The sequence below is a fragment of the Ovis canadensis genome, chromosome 25 (genome assembly GCF_042477335.2).
Source record: "Ovis canadensis isolate MfBH-ARS-UI-01 breed Bighorn chromosome 25, ARS-UI_OviCan_v2, whole genome shotgun sequence".
Lineage (NCBI taxonomy): Eukaryota > Metazoa > Chordata > Mammalia > Artiodactyla > Bovidae > Ovis > Ovis canadensis.
This window is the reverse complement of record NC_091269.1, coordinates 45,044,739-45,064,893: the sequence shown is the minus strand read 5'-3', so window position 1 is coordinate 45,064,893 and position 20,155 is coordinate 45,044,739. Positions and strand designations below refer to the sequence as shown.

Genomic DNA, 20,155 nt, shown 5'->3' with positions numbered 1-20,155 from the left:
TGAGGCAGGTGGGGGTAGGTGATGAGGCAGGTGGGGGTAGGTGATGAGGCAGGGGAAGGTAGGTGATGAGGCAGTGGGGGTAGGTGATGAGGCAGGGGAAGAATGGACTTGACCATGTGCCATCTTTCTCCTGGATCAGATTGGGAAGCTGTGGTTGGTGATAAAGTGGACTCAATACATCCCAAAGAGATTTGTTTCTTTCTTTTTTTCCCACACTTAATTCCTGATATAAACGTGGTGGGTTTTACTTAATTAATTGTTGCTTTTGCCTCTAAGTGGAGTTCTAACAAAATGAGGTGTGGTGGGCAGGTTTTTAGGATGTCCCCCGTGATCTCAGCCTCCTGTGTTCATGCCCTTGAATCTTGCCCTCTTCTGAGTGTAGCTGGGACCTGCCTGGACTTGCTCCTAACCAAGAGGGCATGGCAAAGGTGAAGGGTATGCATGAGTGTGTGGACGGGATTATGTCTCACGAGACGGTGGCGCCATCTTGCTGGGCTCCTTTATTCCTCCCGTGATGGCTTGGGGGAGGCCGGAGGCCAGGCTGAGGAATCCCAAGTGGCAAAGACTGCAGGTGACCCCTAGTTGCTGACAGTGGTTTCGGACCAACACTCAGCAAGAAACTGAAGCTCTCAATCCAACGACTGCAAGGAACTGAGTTCTGCTAACACCCAAGTAAGCCAAAACTGATCCTTCTCCAGTCGAGTCTCCAGTAAGACTGCAGCCTGGCCAACCCCTTACTGCAGCCGTGTGAGACCCTGAGGGCAGGACAGGGATAGGTTATGCCCAGACCCCTGGTCTACAGATACTGTGAGATAATAAACATGTGCCATCGTAAGCCACTAAGTTTGGAGTGTTTTGTTCCATAGCAATAGATTCCTAATTAGTGAGGGTGTGGGATAGCCAAGTTCCTAGTAACTGGGGTTTTTCTGAATGCTGCAGCCTTCCTATAGCTATTTAAATTCAGTTCCTGATGAAAGCAGAGACAGCTGACCATGATTTCATTCAACTCCTTGCCAGACATGAGGACCGATGTGCCCACCCACGAGGGGAACAAAGGTTATGCTGGCTGACCACATCAGTCCCCCAAGCCTTTCCTCTCCAAATCTTTTGCTGGAATTAGGATCATTTTTGCAAGCAGCATGCACTGATTTCAAGGAACTGGACTTGGCTTCTGCACCACCCCAGGTCTGCTCGTCTTGCCTCCCCCTCAGGCCATCTGCTTCTCTGTCTGGCCCCACATAGTCATGAAGCCACGGCCACTGCTCCACAGCAGGGAAGCCAGCTGCCAAGGAGAGACCCCTGCACCTGTGCACTGCCCAGGCTGCGCCTGCAGAGGCTGTTGCTCCCTGGGTGGCTGTGGGAGGGGCTAGGCGACCCTCTCACAAGGTAGGTTTCAACCAATGAGAGGCGGGAGACAGGAAGGAGACCAGAGACACACTGCTTGCCGTTCCTTCTCAGGCCTAACATCTGTTCTGAAATGTGGTGGCTCCACGTGGCTCCTCAGGAGACACCCCATGTGCCAGAGCAAGCAGCTGTGTTTTGGTCGCAAAGCTGTGGCCAGTGCAGTGATACCACAGCCTGTATCTGCTCCCCTCCATCCCTGCCTCACTTCCCTTTTCCTCACTCTTACTTCCCTAGGACAGCACTCCCCAACAGAGTATGGCACAGAAGATGCAGCCTCAGGCTCCTTTCTAAGAAACATCCAACAGCGAAGGCCCTATGTTCAGTTCTCGACTCTACACACTGCAGACTCGCAGCTGGTGCCCCCTTCCTGGGTTCATCTCATTTGTTTCCAAGGCCTGTTGAGGTTACCTTCTCCTATTTTACTCAAGGAAATATGAAGACAGCCGAACACTGGTTCAAACACACTGCAGTCAGAACGGTAACAGCACTGCCCCCTCCAAAGCAATCTGAAATCTCCATTCTATAGGGTGATTTTTGAGTAATGCAATGCTTGGAGATAATTCGTGTCATATAGTTCACCTCCACTTGGGACCGACTCCTTAGAGCTCCCTCAATAGGCTCCGTTGTTATTTGTCCCACCAGGCGCCTGGCAACAAGGTTGCAGCCTCCATCTCCAGAGATGAGCCCAAAGGCCCCAAGGACTCCAGTGACAGAGGAGTGGGGCAATGAGAAGACCACCCCTCCAGGGCAATGGCACTGGATGCCCCCCCCCCACCATGGCACTGCACAACCCCAGGGGGCAACAGTCGTGTGGGCGGTGAAATGAACAGAGCTCCTCAGAGCTGTACAACATGGCAGCCTTGTTTATACAGCTCATGGAAAACCAAGGGGTCAGTTTGGGCCTGATGTAATTGCAGGTGGGAGACCCCGAGGCTGATAACCCCACAGCCCCGAGCCTGGCTGGGTGACCACTTCCATCTGGATCAGCATCCCCTCATGTTCTACCCACTCCCTGGTTCACTGAAGATGCGGCAAGCCCGTGTGTGCCCAACACCAGGCAGGTGGTTTGGCATATAATACAGAAGAGAGAGGGTGGCTGATGCCCTTAGGAAGCATGTAGTTGGGTACAATCCCACAGCTGTAGAACAATGGATCCAAGGGGTGGGAAGGGAAGGAGGGAGTTTAGGGGGACTTCCCATAGGAGGCCATCTTGGACTGCAGCCTGAAAGATGGGGGAAGTTTGCCAGACAGATATGGGAAGGGGGTGGGTGCTGGAAGAAAGAGAAGTGGCATTCCAAGAGGTGGGAGAACACGTGCGAAGACAGGAACGGACACGTCTTCGGCACTTAGGACTCTAACCCCGGCTCATCTGTCGGAACAGACTACCCTGAGGCTGGCTTCCCTCAGCAGCCACAGGAATCTACCGAGCTGAGGCAGGAAGGCACGAGTGGTCCATTCAATCCACGGGGCAGAGAGGCATGAGTGCAGCCTGGGCACCCGCCCCGCCCCTGGGGCTGCTAAGGAGAGAGAGCAGCCCCATCATTCTGAATCCTCCAACCCAGCGTGAGGTAAGCCCAGCTCTGAGGAACAGGAAGAAAACTTCTGCTCCTTGAAAGTCTAATTGAATCCCCCTGCCCTCCAGTATCTTCCCTGCATTCTGCAATTACCTTGGGCATAGTCTCTGGCAAAGGTAACATCAAAAGTCCTCTTTGGCACCTGCCAGGTAACCCAATGGGCTTCCCTCAAGGCTCAGTTGCCAAAGAATCCGCCTGTAATGAAGGAGACCCCCGGTTCGATTCCTGGGTCGGGAATATCCACTGGAGAAGGGAAAGGCTGCCCACTCCAGTATTCCTGGGCTTCCCTGGTGGCTCAGCTGGTAAAGAATCTGTCTGCAATGCAGGAAACCTGGGTTTGATCCCTGGGTTGGGAAGATCCCCTGGAGAAGGGAAAGGCTCCCCACTCCAGTATTCTGGCCTGGAGAATTCCATGGACTGTACAGTCCATGGGGTCACGAGTTGGACACGACTGAGCGCCTTTCACTTTCACTTTCAGGTGACCCAATGGACACGGAGCCCCTGCAGAGCACCAGGTTATTGACATTTGAACAAAACTGCTTTCACGTGACCTGCACAGACCCCAGTCCATTTGCTCTTAATTCAGCCTACAAGAGCTGGGATTGCTCCCATTTTACAGATAAGAAGCTTGAGGCTAACAGGTGGATGAATGGCACAGAGGGGCACACTTGGGGAGTGAGGAGGCAGGACACAGGGCAGGGCAGGGATGGGAGATCATTATCATCACTCCTCAAATCTAAAAGCCATGTAGCCGGGGCTGCCTGCCTCACAGTTGCACCAACCCAAAGACCATCGCTGGGACTGCAGCGGGCCACTGGCTGCCCAGAGGCCGCGACTGGCAGTGCACACGGCTTCCCTGCAGTGAGCAGGGCCCAGCCCGCGGGTCAAAGATTTCATCAGGATGACATCTTCCCTCTGCCCCAGCCAGCAAATGACGGGCTTGATTTTTCCCCTCTGCTTGCTAACTATCTCTTTTCCTTAAACCCCACCATCCATTCCCATGGGCATTTCCTCAGACCTGTGGATCTGGATAGCATCAAAAAGGAAAAAAAAAAAAAAAGATTCAGAGAAAAGCCCTCACTTCTGTCAGCCACCAAGATGGATGGACACGGTCTGCTGATGAGAGCAAACCACGTGAAGGAGGACATTATAGTTGGGAAGCACCGGGCAGGCTTCCAGCTGCTCTCCTGACCATGCAACCCCCAGCAGGACGCCCCAGGACAGGTGGGGGCGGGGACCAAAAGCCAGGCTGTGGACAGAGCCACCAGGGGCGCACCAGGAGGTCAGCGACCCCCAGGTGCCAGGGCGGTGTGGAGCTGCCCTGTGGTCAGGGTGCAGGGCATCGATCCACTTGTGATGGAGATGAGGAAACCCGTTTTTATCTGTGACACTCTGGCCCAGCTTGTGAACACCAGGAATGGGGAGAGATGCTCTAAAAACACAATCTAAAACTCCACCCGAGCCAGCTGGCCAGATGTGAGGCCCATTTTACGATGGGAACACTTCCTCTCCTCTGCCATGCTGAGAGGCTCCGTGCTAAGCATCTCTTCTGGAAGAATTTAATTCCGAGCTCAGAGTCCAGGTAAAGAGGTTTCTTCGGGCAGGGAGGCCCCAAAATGAGCCTGTTTATCTCTGGCAGGCTCTGGGTGAGCCTCCTCTCCCCAAAAGCCATTAGGACACTTTGAAATAAGTGCAGCAAATTAGTCACAAGCCGCGGCTGACTAGTTTGGGCTGGCCACCCAGTGGCTTCCGAGTGGCAGCTTTGCGTGGCCCCCACCTCAACAGCGTGGCAGAGGCAGCTGGGCTCCTGCAGGGCGAGAAAAAGCGATTCAAGCCTGGGGGTGGCAGCTTGAGGCAGCAAAGCATTACCTGGATCACAGGGGCATGAAATTAGCAGCGGTGAGCAGGCTAGAGCCAAGAATAGCTTGCCGTTGCAAACTTGCTGCCTTTGGACAGTGCAGAGCCAAGCTCTGTGTCCCGGATGCTGCTGGGGAGGCACCCTCACCCCGGCATTAGGTGGGGTTCCTTGGCAGGCCAAGAATGGAGCAGAGGGCCGGTATCCCCACAAAGATTCAGGTGGCGTTCTGTCTGCAGGTTCTAAAGCCCCTGTTTGGGGCATTGGCCTCAGAAAGCTAAGGGGTTTGTGGCCCAAGGCCTGGATGAACAGGGAGGGCTGGCTGGGCAGGGTGGGAGGGGCAGTGCCTGTTTCTAAGGTCAGACAGGTGAGAGAAACAGAAGCGCAAATCCACCTAGGTGTGATGGGATACCAGGGACCCAAGGGCACAACAAAGCTGGGGTCAACAGGTGAGGTCCAGAAAGATGACCCAGCCACTCAGAGGAGAGAAGCCCCCATGAAACCCTTGCACGCTGTTCTCACATCAGCCGTGATGCTTGGCCTGAGCTGGCCTCCAGGCTGGCAGTTTCCAGGCCCAGAGTCCCTGGGGTTACTATCGCTCTTGCTCTTTTATAGCTTAGAAGGCCTTCCCAGACTGCGATCTTTTTGCACAGCTACTTTGGAATTCCTGCCAGAGGACAATAAGCAAAGTTCCTGAGGTTTTCTGGAAGGAGCCTCTCTGCCTTTCCTCCCTTCTGTGTAAAGCTTTCTGGGGCAAGAAGGTGCCCTTCCTCCACCAGAGCCAGCTTCTGGGAGACTCCTCCGCGAAGCCTCAGCATCCTCGTCTGCATTTTCTCTCTCCTGCACTGCTGCTTCCTCCTTCTCTCCTGCCTAACATGCCCACTCAGGTCTCCTTTGGGCTAAGAAAAAAAAAAAAACACAACACCTCTTTGACTTCACTGTCCCCAGCTACCAGGTCCCTCCTTCCTTTCACTCCAAGCTCCCTAAAAAAGCAGCCTCTGCCCTCAGTCTGAACTCCTTATCACTCCTGGATGGCTCTACAGAAAGTCTCCTTCGAAGGGTCCCCTTTGCAGTCTACCCACATCCAAGGCCTGTTCTCAGCCCATGGGCTCCTGACACACATGCCACCCCTATAATGGGCTGAAAAGTGTCCCCCCAGATTCACAGCAACCCAGAACCTCAAGGTTTCCTTTGTGGCTCAGCTGGTAAAGAATTCACCTACAATGCGGGAGACCTGGGTTCGATTCCTGGGTTGCAAAGATCCCCTGGAGAAGGGAAAGGCTACCCACTCCAGTATTCTGGCCTGGAGAATTCCATGGACTGTATAGTCCATGGGGCCGGTAAGACTGAGTGATTTTCACTTTCACAGAACCTCAGAGGTGACCTGATTTAGAAACAGGGTCTTATAGAAATATAATTAGTTAAGATGAGCTTATACTGGATAAGAGTGAGCCCTAAATCTAAGGACTAGCGTCCTTCCAAGAAGGAGAGGGCGCCCAGGGAACGCAGAGGCCGAGACCAGAGCAGTGCTGCCGGAGGCCAAGGAGGTTCAAGGCTGACTGGGAGTCCTGAAACCTGGAAGAGGCAAGATTCTTCCAGAGTCTTTGTTGGGGGGAGGGGGCAGGGAGAGGGGCAGCATGGTCCTGCTGACCCCTTGATTTTGACTTCTAGCCTCTAGAACCCTGAGGATGAAACTCCTACTTGTTCCACGCCTCCTGGGTCGTGAGGCAGCCACAGGAACAGGAACCCCCCAACCTGGACTCATGGGCCACCTCCCTGGCCTCCTGTCCCGCTCCCTCTGCCACTGGAGGGGCCTGTTAGTTTCCTCCCTCCTGCGCTACAGCCCTGCCTGTTCCCTGGCCGCGACAGCCCCACACATGCATCAGTTTCTGCCTCCAGAACACTTTCCACTGCCAGCTGGCCATCCTACCTGAGCCCAAGCTCCACCCTCACAACCACAGACCCTCAAGGTAAGCCCCCCTCCAAAGACCTTCAAGGCAAGCCCCCCTCCAAAGGCCCTCAAGGCAAGCCCCCCTCCAAAGGCCCTCAAGGCAAGCCCCTCCAAAGGCCCTCAAGGCAAGCCCCCCTCCAAAGGCCCTCAAGGCAAGCCCCCCTCCAAAGGCCCTCAAGGCAAGCCCCCCTCCAAAGGCCCTCAAGGCAAGCCCCCCTCCAAAGACCCTCAAGGCAAGCCCCTCCAAAGGCCCTCAAGGCAAGCCCCCCTCCAAAGGCCCTCAAGGCAAGCCGCCCTCCAAAGACCCTCAAGGCAAGCCCCCCTCCAAAGGCCCTCAAGGCAAGCCTCCCTCCAAAGGCCCTCAAGACAAGCCCCCCTCCAAAGACCCTCAAGGTAAGCCCCTCCAAAGGCCCTCAAGGCAAGCCCCCCTCCAAAGGCCCAGGGTTCCTCCTCCTTTTCTGTCTTCCTCTCAAAGTTTGCTTGGTTTCCCTTTCACTTTCACCCCCGTGCCCTCATTTGCTGGTCCCCATATCCCCAGCAGCTGACTGTGGCTCATGCTCACTCCACCAGATCCCAGCTCCACCCATGTCTTTGCTCAGCTCCTTCTTCTGCCCACACCTCCTCACCCCCAATCCAAGCCCATTTGTCCTGCGTGTGTCTGCCTTTCAAGGTCCAGCAGCTATGGACTCTTCCCCATGCAGCCCGGCCTCCTGGCCCCTCCTTGGACCTCTTCATGCACTGTCTCCTCCCTTTTGACCCTTTTTAAGCTCCAGTTTGGTTATATGATGGCACATGGGGGTGAAGGATAATGGGTGGTCTCATGTAGCAGGCTGAAGAGGGGTGTTTATTTCAGATGGTACTAGGGAGCTATGGATGGAGAAGGCAATGGCACCCCACTCCAGTACTCTTGCCTGGAAAACCCCATGGGCGGAGGAGCCTGGGACTGCAGTCCATAGGGTTGCGAAGAGTCGGACACGACTGAGCGACTTCACTTTCACTTTTCACTTTCACGCACTGGAGAAGGAAATGGCAACCCACTCCAGTGTTCTTGCCTGGAGAATCCCAGGGATAGGGGAGCCTGGTGGGCTGCCGTCTATAGGGTCGCACAGAGTCGGACACGACTGGAGCGACTTAGCAGCAGCAGCAGCAGCAGGGAGCTATGGAAGGCCTCTGAACAGCAAAACCATCTGGTCAGTGCTAGGTCTAGAGGGTCACCTGGCAGGAGGTAGTGGAATGAACGGAGGAGCAGAAGCTGGTGGCAGGGGCTATGCATGTATCCACTCATTCATTCACTCAAGAAATGTTAAAGGCAGTCAATCGTTCAGAGCCCACTCATTTATGCAACAGGTAATGGCCGAGCACCCTCTATCTGCCCAGCATGCGCTAGAGGCTGGGGTACTCTAGTTAGGGAGGAAAAAAAAAGAGTAAACAAGCTTTTTAAAGGACAGCAAAGTGTAACAAATGCAATGAAAAGAAAAACCAAGTAAGGGGATAAAACAGGGCCTAATGCGGGGACTTATATTGGCGAGGGTAGTGAGATGGTAACATGTGAACAGAGACCCAAGGATAAGCTTGTGAAAGGTGAGGGGATGAATGAGGTTGGTGCGTTCAAACAACTGAAAAACCAGGGTGATTCTGGAATCCAGGGAGTGAGGGAGAGAAGGGGGGACCAAACTGGCTGAGGCCAGAGTTTGGATGTGAGGTTCTAAGCCTTTGAGAAGTTGGGTACCAGCACCCACTCACCCACTCACCAAGCCCCACCATGCAGAGCTATTTCAAGTGTTCTTCATGTACTTAATCCCTCGACATTGCAGACAAGGACACCGAGGCTCAGAGAGGTCAGGTACTTGTCCGAAGTCACACAGCTCAGACCCAGTCCTTTGTCCCCTTACCTGGCCTCTCTATTTTGCCTTAAAGAAACCACTTCTGCAGCCTCCATGGAGAACAGATGGCAGGGGACACCCTGGGAGCCAGCGAGGCCGAGGCCATGGAGGGAAGAACTGGAGGGATTAAGACGTTTCAGAGGTAGGCTGACTGCGGGGGTAGAAGGACAGAGGAAGACAAAGGGTAAGCCCTCAGTTTCAGGCTTCAGCAACTCGACTGGGCAGGGAAGGACGTCTGCTCCAGTGTATTCTGTGCAAAACTGACCCCATGGTGAGAGTCCAGCCCCCTGAATGTGGGACCACGGCATCTAATCCTGCAAGGGTCTTCCTCCCGTGCCCTCTCCCCATGAGTCCAGCACAGACAGGTCCTCTACACACACTTATCCATCAACTCCTCACTCTGCTCATCTTTCTGAGCCCAGAAGTGATTCAGAGGGATTTAGTTCAAGTTCCTGCTTTCATGGAACTGATGTTCTGGTCAAGGAGACAGTCAGCAAACGCATAAGAAAATAAACAGACAATATGTCAGGCAGTGGTAAGTGTTATAAAGAGAAATCAAGTCAGTTAGGCACCTCTATAGCAGATCTCAGAACACTTGTAGGGGGAAGAACCACAGGGAGCGGCCAGTCCTGGGGTTGGCAAGAGATTGGCCTGGGATCAAATCTGTCTAGCTTCCTTTTTCTGGGAAATGCTGAAAAAGTCATGCTTGTTTGTTTATGAATTATCCACAGTGGCTTTCACTCTATAAGGGCAGAGCCAAGCAGCTGCCACAGAGATCCCGTGGCCCAAAAAGCCTGAAATATTTACCATCTAGCCCTTTGCAAAAAGTTTGCCAGCCTCAATCTAGTTTCTTAAGGAAACAAGAGCCCTAAGTCACCCAGCAAATTCGACAAAGAGTCTGAAACAACCCAGCCCTCCTGAACCCCAGGTCCTTCCACCAGGCAGGGTGAGCAGGGTAAATGGCAACACCACTTCTGCCAACCTTCCACTCTGCTCCCCGCCCCCCTTCACCTTCACCTGGTCCCTGACCAGGGGCAAGCAGGCCTGGGATCTTCATCCTTTATGTGCTACCTACACACCCTCGCTCCAAAATTCCTGCCTGGAAGATCCCATGGACGGAGGAGCCTGGCGGGCTACGGTCCATGGGGTGGCAAGATCGGACACGACTTGGCGACTCATCAATCCACCACCACCACACACCCTCAGGCTAGAACCTTAGTCAGCAGGGAAAGGGCTCAGAAACAGACAGAACAAAAGGTCAGAGAAACTGGAAGCCTATAAGTCCACGCACAGTCTCCACGGGGTGAGAGCTGATTTGGGGCTCGGCCCCTGATGTTGCTTGGCCAGCCTGTCCTTCCTCGTCTGCTGCCGGACCATGCGGCCAGGGCAAGGAGGAAGAGGTCTTCCAAGGAAACTCCCCATCTACCCTCAGTTTCTGCAGCTCCCAGAGGGCTGACGTGCATCGGCCCCCAGGGCTGACCGCTGAGGGCAGGGACCAGGCCCTGCGGCATGTGTATGACGTGGAGGTGGTGTGGCAGTGCTCCAGACTCTCTGTAGAAGGAAACCCAGGAGAACCACCAGGGGGAGGGAGTCCTTAGCAGCCTAGGCTGCAATTCCTCACCCAGCATGACCTCTCCTCTACAGGGAGCCTGTGTCTCTTTTTGAGGTCCATGTGGGCAGAAACCATAGGCTGCTACACACCTCAGATGTGTGCACACACAAGTGTAGACACAGACAGGACTCCCAAGAGGACCACCCCCCAGTCCTTGCCGCCACCACATGCCCCTCCCAGGTGGCGGCCCTGTAACAAAGGCGCCCACAACGACTGCAGTCTGTTTCTGCTCTCTGGATCCTCGGGATGATCAATCACATTAAGGAGACTCAAAGCCCTCGAACTTGTCGAGGAAATCGCCTCTAGATTCTAAGGACGAAAGAGGGAAGGAATAAAACCGAGGGGTAGCCATCAATAGCTTGGGAGGGCCAGGGTGAAGGGTGCCGGTGTGGAGAGGGGCCCTGAGCACACGGGGAGAAAACAAAGAGAGAAGTCGAGGCCATCGAAGGCACGAGTGACAGCATCTCAGGTTGGGCTTTTTCTCTCCCTCTGCAGGACACAGCAAGAGCTAAAAACAGAAGAAAAAGCCATCACAGTATATTTATTGGGAATGGCATGCTGGCTGGGTCTGCAGTTAGAATCAGAGGGTGGACAAGGGAATAAAAAAAAAATGACTCACTTTGGTTCTAATTTTAAAAAATGGTTTAGAGCAGCCATCCACGTTTGCCCAGGCTGTTGGGCAGTGCGAGGGGAGGGACCTGCCCTCTGCCTGGCAGCCACTCGCCCATGCCCTGTGCAAGAAGCCTGGAGCCCCCCTCCCATTCTGCCTGACCCCCAGACTGCCCCTACTGTCTCCTTTTCTGGGATGACAGGGCTCAGGCAAAATCCTGCCTTAATACAGATGTGAGTTGCGCTAGGAGCAGACGGCAGGAGGGCCATGATCTATCTACATCCAGAGAGGCGCAAGCTTCTCAAGGAACAGCATGTGGCATAGAGGAGACCTGGATGCCCAGCCCCCTGCCAGCTGGCTATGTCAGGAGCACCTGGCCCGCCCGGGAGAGGCAGCCAGCAGGGTGGAGCCTGAGAATCTGAGTGTCTGCCGAAGCGCCCTAGGAAATCTAACACAGCCTCAGGTATCCCTGGGTTATAGTCCCTATCCTTGTCTTCACGGCCCTATGGCATCAGCACGTCACTTACAGCTTCACTTTCCTTCCCTCTGGGGAAAACGCATCCTTATGGCTGACTGTGAGGTCACAGGCAAACAGGTGAAGGGCTCTTCAAATAACAGGTTGCAACCCACTGACGGATATGAAATCCACTTAATAGGTCAGGACCAAAATTTTATTTCATTTTCTCTTTGGCTGCCTTCTCTCCTGTTCCTGAGGAAGAATCATCTGCGGGCTTGGCTGGGACCCCTCCACTGCGCTCTGAGCCCAGGCCTTATCTGCTTGCGGACCTCACCCAGCTCTGCTTCCTCATCTTCCTCAGCACCCATGGTCCCCTCTCCACTTGGCCCACTCACACAAGCATACACACTGCCTGCCATTTCCCCTGCATTAAAAACAAAACAAACCCAGAGAAACCCATACCCTCCTGACCACACGTCCCCCTGTAACTCCCGCTCCAAACTTCCAAAAGGAGAAAGTTTCAGAGTAGAACACCTCGAGGTATTTCCCAGGTGTGCAGTCTCCCCAGTTCCTCCCCCATCCTCTCCCCCACCGCCTCAGGTCCAGCTTCTGCCCCTCCCCCATGACACTGCTCCCCAAGGCCATCATGGGCTCGTACCAAAGGTTAAATCCCAAAGCAAACTCTCCATCTTCAGCCTGGGTGGCTTATAAGCCATTTATAAAATCAGCCCCATGATCTCTTGCTCCTCTTTGAAAATTACAATCAGAGATCTTCTTTTAAAAGTGTAGATGCTGCTTCATGAAGCGCTGTTTCCCTTACAAACAGGTAGGTTCTGCCAGGTGAGACGTGCACTGGGGTCAAAAGCAGTCTGAAAACATCTGGAAATGAGGCAGGAGGCAGATGGGCCCTCCCCGACCCCGACCCCCGGGGTAAAGTGATAAGGGATTCACTCCCTGAGGACCGAAGCTCCAAGACAGGGCAGGACAATTAAGGGAGGAGGCTGGCCCGGGCCACATATTTCTTATTCTTGAAGTCAGGGTACCTTCCTGACCACACAGGCACAGAAAGGCTCCTTGGAGGTCTAAAGGGGAGTGATATCTACTGATGCTAAGCTACCCACAACCTTTTCGATAGAATTCATCTTGGCTAAGAGAGGCGTGCACACACATGTGATGATCCTGAGATATACCAAATATGGACTGAAAGTGAAAGTGAAGTCGCTCAGTTGGGTCCGACTCTTTACAACCCCACAGACAGTAGCCTGCACCGGGCTCCTCCATCCATGGGACTTTCTAGGCGAGAATACTGGAGTGAGTTGCCATTTCCTTCACCAGGGAATCTTCCCGACCCAGGGATCGAACCCAGGTCTCCTGCATTGTAGACAGACGCTTTACTGTCTGAGCCACCAGGGAAGCCCAAATATGGACTATGAACCAGCCAAACCAAAATGATTGGCCAAAGGACACCCAGAAGAAATGCCCCCTTAAAAGTAATTCAAACTGCCACCAGGGTGCGACTCCGGGACTCTCTCTCTCTCTCTCTGAGTCTGCCCATGTGTCTACCCACATGTACTGTGTACTTTCTTCCCCTAATAAACTCTTCACTTCCTTCACTACTTTCCAACTTTGTGGAAATTCTTTTCTGCAAAGGTGAAGGGGCTGGGCCCTTGTCACTGACCACTGGTCTAGTGGCTAGGATCTGGTGCTCTCACCACCACGAGCCCGCCTCAATCCCTACCTGGGAACCCAAGCCCTGCTTCAAGCCACTGCAGGCCGAGGCGACCCGAGATCAGAAAGGCAGCTTTGGGGCACAGGAAATAAGGGCACGGACAACGCAGGTTCAGATGGCCTGGCTTGAGTAACAGTTGTCACTGACTGTGCTTAGGAACAAATCACTTGTATTTTTCGAGCCTTGGTTTCCTTCTCTGTAAAATGGGCATAATAATACCCTGAGGGCTATAAGGACCAAGAGAGATAAAGAAAACCTCTGGCACACAGCAGGTTGTTTAATAAATCTCATGGAATTAATAAACAAACTAGGGCTGTTACTGCAGTGGCTGGCACAGGGTGAGAGTTCGGTAAAGGTGGTGAATATTATAAGGATTCGGCCCAGTCCGCACACTGCAGATGCCTCACAGGAGACGCTCAGTAAACACCAGGCTTCCCTCCCAGCAATAATATCCTGAGCACTCTGTAGAGACTGCAGATGGGTCTGTGTGCAAAAGACCCAGAAGCCACGGAGCCTGACCCCAAGCCACATAGTGAGGGAGGGCACTACTAAAACTGGAGCTGAATAAAGTCCTGTCACCCTCCTGGGCTCCTCCCAACTCCCCTGCAGGGGACAGACAGGCCCAGCTTCCTCCCAGGCACTGAGCATTTACCGAAGAAATGACTCATGGCTCTGAAACTCCAGGAGCAGGTCACAGCCCACTGGCGGGTCCTCACAGAGGCAGCCGCGCAAGAGAGGGGAGACCAGGACCACCTCCACTGAACGGTGGGCCTCCATCCTCATGGCCCCCCTGCTCTTGCCCGTGTCACCCCAGGTGCTAGGACGTCCACCTCAGGACCCAGTTGGCCCTACTGCTCCTCTTCCAGGAGGCTGGCAAGTGAGGAGTAAGAGGAGGGTGGCTATGGAGCCCTCCCAGCTTGCACTAAGCGCGTGACCGGAGGAAGGGCTGAAGCCTCTTCCCCAGGTTGTCAGGCCCTGGGGGAACGGTAGAGGCACGCTGAGGAATTAATCGAGCCTGAAGTGTTTACGTCAAAGGAATACCAGAACTCCCGTTCAGTGAAACTGAGCAGGACCCTGCAGGGCTTCTGAGCACTGGAGCCTTTCCGTCCTTTCTTCTTGTAGGGAACAGACTCCAGCTTCCAAAGGGCAGATTCCAACAGCTGCTAATCTGGGAAGCTATACAGAGATAAGGGAAGGGCAGCCAAGAAAAAACAGTGCAGCCTTGGGGCTGGGTTCTGATTCCACCTCCTGGGATACACAATATCTCTGAGATCTTTACAGAATCAAAACCCCCAACAAATGGAATTAGCATTCTTCACTGCACAGAAGACGACCTGAGGCCAGATTAAAGGCGTGCAGGCCCTGCACACACACATTCCTCTTATCAGCAACCCCACTCTTGAACTATCACTATAAAACTCCTCACCAAATCCTCCCATGTAGGGACACATAGTTTTTTGGGGCAGGAGCCTGCTGTGTCTCCTTTTGCCTGGCAAAGCAACAAAGCTATTCTTCTCTACTTCACCCCAAACTCTGTCTCCCAGATTTGATTCAGCACCGGTGCATAGAAGCTGACCTTTCAGCACCATCATTTCTGTTTGGAAGGGTCCCAGTGAGGACCCCACTCTCTCTGAAGAAGCCCAGGCCAAGGAAAGCCATTCCTTGGACTTCCAGCAGGGAGCCTACTTTCATCCTCCCCTCCACTGCCAGCTCTGACTACCTGCACTGTAGGAGGTCCTTTCAGAGGGCTCACTTACATCTCTCAGGAGGTAACCTAAGCCTGTCTGATGGATGATCTGGTAGAGGCTGCTCCTTACCCCCACCTGGTAACCCTTCTCTTAGATCATGTGGCTGCACATTTAGCCTCACCCAGAGAGCTTTATAATACTTGTGTCCAGGCCCCTCCTTCAGTGTTACTAGAATTGGATGGGTAGGGTAGGCGGGTAGGTTTCACAGCTCACTGGGTGATTCTAGTGGGTAGCCAGAACCGAGGACACCAGGGGAGATGGAGAGTCCAGAGCATGTTGCTTACCAGCACAGGCTCTTGCTAACTTCCAGACTGGTCCATAGCCCAGTTCTGTCACTTGGGAGTCAGTGACCTTGGGTCACTAGCTCCAAATCTGTGAGCCTCAGCTTCTCCATCTGAAAACTGGGCATAGCACCTAACTCACCAGGTCATCCTGCAGACGAAATATTAGTAAGATGGGGGGTCCACTGGTGGTGGGCACAGGCTGCGTGGTGGGGACTCTGTAAAACCAACAAGTCATAACCAAGGCATCTGATAATGTGTCCTTCTCTAAACTAGTTCATCCTGGTTGCTCTGAACCCTCCTCCTTGGACTGGGATGCCTGCCCTTAGCTGTAAGAATAGCTCCCCAGTCATGCTATCCTGCCCCTTTGGGTGGGGCTGAGGGGTTGGGTGAGGACAAAGCTACCATAAGTGGGAAGATGCTCAGGATCCCCACCTGCTAAATCAGATCAACCTGGGTCCCTTCCCGAGGCAGGAGCCCCACTTTGTCTCCGCCCACCACCTGAAACATCAGAACTCCTTCGGTGGTGACCACTGTGACCTCCAGACCTTCTGCTCCCTTGCAAAGCCCTCTTTTGGACTGGGGTCACGAGGCTTTCCTCCCCAGTCATATAATAACTAATACAACGAATGTTTATCACGTGCAACTCTTTGCTGGGAACACAGGGACATACAGTCAGAGGCCTGATTTCACTACCCCTGAGGAGCGAACGGTCTGTGAAAAGCATGCTGTCACCACGGAAGACAACACTTCCCACCTCACAGGGTGCAGTGGGGTCAAACGAGCTAATGCAAAGTGCTGAGAGCATGGCTCCCCAGAATAAGTGGTCAGGACCAGCAGCTGTGGGGTGAGGGCCTGAGGGGGAAGTGCACCGGAGGCTGGGGATGCCGATGAGAAGCCCATAGCTCAGACGGCTGGCAGCAGGGGAGGTTCCCAAGAGTCAGAGATGCCCCCGCCTCCTGCCCCACTCCTTAGGACTGGGCCACTGGGGCCCCCTCTGGTCAGCCGATGGATGGGACAGCTGTAGATTGCCAGGCCCGGGTTCTGGCCCTGCTGACACCAACTCAGACTGTGGGTCCCACCCATGACCTGGCCGTGTCCACAGCCCCCTCAGAAAGGAGCCCTGGGTGTGTGGGGAGGGGCCATGGCAGCCTCATGACAGAGAATGACCAGGGGAAACCGTCACCACTGTCCTCTCTGGGTCAGAAAGGGGGTGTGTGGCCGACGGACAGGCCCTGGCCAAGCAGCAGTCTACAGGCTTGCAGGAAAGGCCGAGGGGAGGGCAAGGAGGCCCCACAGGATCAGGGATGGTTTAAAAACCCCAGAGCCAAGGGAGGACTGGGGCCGGGGTGGAGAAAGCCGGGGGTTGGGGAGGGATCAGCTGACACCTTGGAAACTGGGTCCAGAATCCAGGAGTAGAGCTAAGGGCCCTGGGCTTCCTGGGTAGAAAGGAGACCAGACCAGGCTCAGGCTCTCCATAGGAAGAAAGACAGGGTTTGGCCCAATCTGGGTGTAGGTTGGCCCCTGTCTCCACAACAGTCCCCTTTGCACCACCCTCTGAACATGACAAATGTTGCAGTCATCTATCCGCCTAAGTTCTCCGTAAAATTGTTTACAACCCTTCTAGCTATCTGATTAGGGGCAGGCTATCGAACCTCTTTGAGCCTTTAGCTTTTTTGTCTGGAAAAAAAAAAAAAAAAACAGGGTTAACAAGAGACACCGTGTTTAACACCCTTGCCAGCATGGTGGGCCTATAGTCGGGCTCAGAATATGGCAGTCATCGTGGTTCCCCCTGCATCAGATTTTCCTGTCAATTCTTCCTTGTTTACGCTCTAATTGTTTTTGGCTCTGGGCCCACATTCTTGTGGTGAGTTTATTCAAATTCTTATTCCAGAGAATGGAGACAAGGGGGCAGGTGAGCAGAAAGCTTTCTAAACCATCCCAAGGCTGCTCCAGGCCGACGGAAATGAGCCTGAGAAGGCAGGCGACCTTGAAAGTACATAATTTGGGCAGTGGGGGTGGCGGGGGAGGCAGTCTGTGCAAAATTCCTATAGACTCAAACCCCCCACCCAAAGGTATCCATCCCTGGGAAATACAGAGGAAAGTACAGAGAAAACACAACAGCCAGACCCACAGCTAACTGAGTTGCAGGGGCGGCTGAAGGCGGATGTCTGACTCTTCCGGCTCCCTCCCCAGGACGTAGCCCTCAGGTGACAGCACAGACCAATCACCTCTCACAGGGAAATCAGGAAGAGAGGGGAAAAGAACTGGGGAGGAGGGTGGCAGAAATGAGGAATTAGGCAAAGAAAAATGGTCCACAAAATGCAGAAACACCCCAGCATGCTTGCTTCCCAAACCTGGCCCATGAATCGAAGGGTGACAGGTTTCTCATCTCTGATGCCAGGAGCCAGGAGCTCCGGGCAGCCGCTGGTACTGCATCTGCACCTGCCAGCACTTGGAAAGAGGCAATAAAGCACAGTAGCAGGGCCTGGAATGCTAAGTGCCTGCAGCTGGGAAAGGACTGCCTTGCAGCCAGAGCGGCTCACGGCACATGGCCACCGGGCAAGGGCAGGCTCCCAGACACGGGACTGCACGTCCTCCCCACCCGGGCCACCAGGCAGAGGGGGAGGCGGGACAGGTGCACATGGAACCAGCCCTGGGGGCTGCCCGAGGCCGGGTGCTGGCCCAGGCAGACGGGGATCTTCTGGATGAAGCCCAAGTGGGCTGGCTGATTTACCGAGGCTGGCAGAAAGCTGGGACGCTTGAGTCACTGGTAAATAAAAGTGGATCATAAAGCACCCCGGCTAAGCCAGCCGTCTGGAAATACACCAGGGCCACATGCAGCTCAGAGTGTGGGCCCCATTGCTCGAATGATAATAATAATAATGTTTATACGGCACTCACAGCAGTGGTACCAAACTCTAAGTGCTGTGTGTGCATGTTAATTTACTTAATCCTCATAACAACCCTAAGAAGCTGGTGGGGGTATAATCCTCCTGTTACATACTACAAGATGAGCACTGAGACGCCAGGGAGCTAAGAGCAGAGGTAGGGTTTGAACCCATACTGTCTGTTTCTAGAAGCCCTGACCTAGCTCCACCATGCCTGCCAGTCACCAGGGTGGCATGTTAGCAACTCCTGACTCAGCCAGTCCAGGGGCTTGAGGCTGCCTCACTAACACGCTCCCAGTGAAGCCTGGTTCCAAGACCACACCTAGAGTAGGACGCTCTAAATTACTACATTACATTCCTGAGACAGCCCTTCAGCAGCGAAATGAGTTTATACTGGCTGCTCTGGTCCCTAGAAGCATCTATGAATTCCTCAGTTAACAGAGAGAGGCACTCGCAGGGTGTCAGAATCTAGGGGCTGGGGCTGGAGCTGGAGGGGGAGACGTGAAGTCTTAAAATTACCATGTCCACTTCATCTCTGCCTGATTCAATCAGAATGTCAGGGGAGGAGCCCAGACTGGAATTTTTGAAAAAGCTCCCTGGGTGACCACGTAACTGGAAAAGCCCTTCCAGTCAGACAAGAGGGAAGCCTCAGTTAATGTCAGACTCATCAAAAGTTCCACGGGGTTAGGTCAGGGATCTCAAATGTACTTTCAGAAGAGGGTTGGTGAGCCAACTCCCAGGCCAGTTGAGGGGTATGGCTGGGTCAGCTAGGGTATCCTGTTCCTGTTCCCTAGGGCAGCCCTAGAGGAGACAGGTGGCAGCTGGCAAGCCCCAGTCTGGCTTGCCTTCAGAGACACCCTACCTCCCCCATCCATGAGCTTTCAAGAGAGAACAGACACTGCTCTGGATCAGTTGTGGAAATTGAGGCTCTTTCAACCATACTTCAATAAAATAAATTTTTAAAAGAATTCTCAAATGCTCTGGCTATTTCCCAAGTAAGGTTACTGACAATTTTTATACTAAACCAAAGTATAATAAAACATTAATTTATGAGAGGAAAAAAAAAAAAAAACCCTATCCTTGACGGCTCCTCTTAGGAATTTTCCATCCATTGACCTCTCGCTTTGCTCCCTGGCCATAAATCCCCTCTTGTCCTTGCAGTGCTGCTGCTAAGTCGCTTCAGTCGTGTCTGACTCTGGACAACCCCAGAGACGGCAGCCCACCAGGCTCCCCAATCCCTGGGATTCTCCAGGCAAGAACACCGGAGGGGCTGCCATTTCCTTCTCCGATGCATGGAAGTGAAAAGTGAAAGTGAAGTCACTCAGTCGTGTCTGACTCTTAGCGACCCCATGGACTGCAGCCCACCAGGCTCCTCCGTCCATGGGATTTTCCAGGCAAGAGAACTGGAGTGGGCTGCCACTGCCTTCTCCGGTCCTTGTAGTAGGTGAGCCCAATCTCTCTCCCTTACTGTGACAGTCTTGAGTAAAGGCTTCCCTACTGCTTTAACAAGTGGCAGAATTATTTTTTCTTTAACACTCGCCCTGCTTGAGGGAAAAGTCAGCCCACAAAGTGAGCAGCCCCAGGTGGCAAGGGTAGACCCGATGCCACTGCCAACCAAACTGAGACTCCTCACCTTGACATTCAAGTCCCGAGCAAGGACTTCAAGGCCAAGGCAATAAAATCAAGCCTTATCTGTCTCTTACGTGTGTGGGTGCCCCACATTCGGGAAAACTAGACGGTTCACTGTTCCTCAGAGACGTCTGAACTTTCCTCCCATCCTACCATAGCTCAGACTTTGCCTTCCACCTGGAATGTCTCCTCCCCATTCTTCTAAGTTGCAGAGATCTCTCCCTTTATGACAAGACTACTTATCCCCATTCTTCGATTCCCCCTGTCTTCCACAACTACACAAACTCTCATCTGAGCTGGGTACATGGTTCTCTGGGATAAAGACTATGCTTAAAGACTACATTTCCCAGCCTCCTTTGAGGTGCATGTGGTCACATGACTGCGTTATGGCCAATACAATATGAGCAGAAGCCATGTGCTTAATTCCCAGAGTGTTTATGTTCTTACGCCTCTTCTCCTCTTCCTATGTGATGTAATGGCAAGAACTCCTACAGCTATCTTGGGCTATGACATGATCTTGAACATGGAAGC

General features: G+C 53.5%; 1 protein-coding gene across 1 annotated transcript in view; it reads right to left on the bottom strand.

Annotated features, from left to right (window-relative positions):
• SLC29A3 (solute carrier family 29 member 3) overlaps positions 1-20,155 on the bottom strand; it is a 47,023-nt gene that overhangs the window by 22,760 nt on the left and 4,108 nt on the right. The gene's annotated exons all lie outside the window — the stretch shown is intronic.